The sequence below is a fragment of the Pteropus vampyrus genome, unplaced genomic scaffold, assembly GCF_000151845.1.
Source record: "Pteropus vampyrus isolate Shadow unplaced genomic scaffold, Pvam_2.0 Scaffold242, whole genome shotgun sequence".
NCBI lineage: Eukaryota > Metazoa > Chordata > Mammalia > Chiroptera > Pteropodidae > Pteropus > Pteropus vampyrus.
In genome coordinates, this window is record NW_011889023.1 from 255,234 (window position 1) to 257,878 (window position 2,645).

A 2,645-nucleotide genomic window follows, 5' to 3' on the forward strand; every position below is an offset into this window, starting at 1 on the left:
GTTGTCTAACTTCTTAAAATCTAGCCTTAGAAGTCTTGCCATGTCACATCTACTATATTCTGTTGGTCAAAGCAGTCACAGCCCACCCTCGTCCAACCCCCTGAATTTAAAGGGGTGAAGGAATAGGTTCCACCTTTCAATAAGAGAAGGGATCAATGCAGCTTTCTTGGAGACAAGATAGAACAACATTTGTACGAATGTGTCCTGTAGCCCTGGAATTTAGGTGAGAGGATAGAACTAGAGACACAGAGTAGAAATTATAGACTGAGATAAGGAGTTGAATTCATGAGAATGGATTGGATCCCTTAAGGGAGAAATTGTAAGAAGACTAAGCCTTGGAGGATGTCCCCTCCTCCAATCAAAGGTAAAAAAAGAGAGAAGAAGGAAGAGGGAGTAGACCTGGGAGGAGAGAGGGAAAGTGGAAGAAAGATAAGGTTTGAGGGAAAGGTTCTGGGGTGCGTGGTGGTGGGATAGGGAGAGATTAGATTTGGTATCTAACTAGTTCGTGGCATAAATGAGAACTCACTTATATGAAGGGTAAAATAAAATTCTCAAATATGTTTTTTTTTAGAGACTACTTGATAAAATTAACAGCAATTGCTGCTTTAGCCCTACATGGAGCAGGGCCTTAAAATTTTCTGCTTGGGTTTTAGTTTCTAGTTACACTCAAAATTGTTCCAGTTTGGTTTAGATTCTAGCCAGTGACAGTGTAGGTTGTTCAAATGATTCTTATTATAAATTTCACCATTCACATACCGCACTGTAATGCTTGATTAAATTTCACAAAACCTTCAAGAAGTAGTGATTTGGGTTCAGTTCTGAGTTTAAAAAAAGATAATAATTGTGCCAAATTTAAAGTTGAATTTGGGCTGGAGTCAGTTATCTGTCTTATTCAATCATTTTCTTTTTTCTTTGCCAATTAAGCTAATTCCCAGTTATACTTTGTATCTGAGTCTCAGGTTTCATTGAGAAATGAGATTTTATCTTTGCAGAATTAGAAAAGGGAAAATATAAAGCAGTAGGGCCTATCAAATGGAAAGCTGAATTCGATGTCAAATGATGGAACTGCAGAATCAGAGACCAGAGGCTCTTATGAGGAGGAACTAAAAGGAGAGAACAAAAGGTAGCTGAAAATGATTGAAGGGAGAGAAAGTCAGATTGTTCCTATTGATCTGATATGTTTTCTCTTAGAAGTAGGGTGTAGCAGTACTGCATCCTTTCGTGCAAAGAAAGTAGTTCATGTGTCACTTTATTTATTGTAGAATTATACAGTGTGCATACTTAAAAAAAAATGATAGCAAAATTGAAGTGTAGTTAAATCCTTTTATAGTAGCCAGGTGACTATAAATATGCTCCCATTCTTACACAGGCTCTTCATGCCTCTGGGCTCAGAGTTAAGACTGGGGTCAAAGGCTCAGATTTGGTCTTGAGTCTGTGACCTGTTCATGAAAAGCAATTACTCTTAGCTTAAGTTAAATTTAGCATTGATGCTTAATGTTGATTCTGGGAGTTACTTCCAAGCTCATCAGTCCCTATCCTCCATTTAACGGATGAGAACACACAGACACCAGGATCTGAGTGATGAACTTATTAATTTTGTTTAAAAGAAAGTGAATTTCACAAGAGATTTTTGTAGATTAAATTGTAGAGAGCCCTTTAAAAAGATCAGTAGTCAATCTATTATTCTTCTCTACAAATGAACTTGTCCTTGCAAATGTTTTGCACTAAGCCACACCAATGTGAGATGTCCTTTGAACCTCACTTCCGATGTCTTCGAAGTCATTATTCTGGGCTTTGTAAACTTCTTAGTCCTGTAAGTCTGAATAGAAAATATCAACATAGTGACACTGTACTAATTAGTGTAACTTCATAGCTGTAACAAATAAAACTTCTAATCAGTGGCTTAAAACAATATTGGTGCTATTGGTAAGTTATTGAACTTCTTTGTGTGTCAGTTTCCTCATCTGTAAGATGGGGATAATATTAGCATATGCCTCATAATTTGCTTTGGGAATTAAATGAGTTATATTTAAAAGGTCTTGGAGGAACAGTGCCCAACACATCGTAAATCTATATAAGTGGTTGCTGAATGAATGAACAAATAAAAATTCGGTTTTTGCTCTCTTAGTCTCGTGTGGGTGTTCCTGGTTTGTTGGTTTTCCCTAACCTCATTTAGGGGCTTAGTCTCCTTCCTTCTTAGGGTTTCACTTTCTTTGGAGTCCTCAGGGTCTCTTTATCTTGCCAGTAGCATCCAGCCTCAGGCACCTGGTATGCCCTCCTCTTGCTGACATCAAATTGGAAATGACCTATCTACAGCCATGCCATCCTGAACATGCCCGATCTTGTCTGATCTTGGAAGCAAAGCAGGGTTGGGCCTGGTTAGTACTTGGATGGTAGACCACCTAGGAATACCAGGTGCCGTAGGCGTTTAAAAAAAAAAATTTGAAATGACCTAAAATTGGCTGAGTGGGGAAAGATCCCGATTCAGCTGCTGCTACAGAAAACAGACCTTTATCTGAGAGGTGTAGATTGTGACCCCCGCCTCACTGGGCTCTATTAAGAACTGTATAAGATAGCACCTATGAGGCCCCTGGCAAAGCACCAGCACGTGGTAGCTGCTATTAATCTGTCATTGCTTGTTTGCA

The 2,645-nt window shown here is 38.8% G+C and overlaps 1 pseudogene; it reads left to right on the forward strand.

Annotated features, from left to right (window-relative positions):
- Positions 1 to 2,308: 2,308 nt before the first annotated feature.
- On the forward strand, positions 2,309 to 2,427 carry LOC111729008 (annotated as a pseudogene).
- The last annotated feature ends 218 nt before the right edge of the window (positions 2,428 to 2,645 follow it).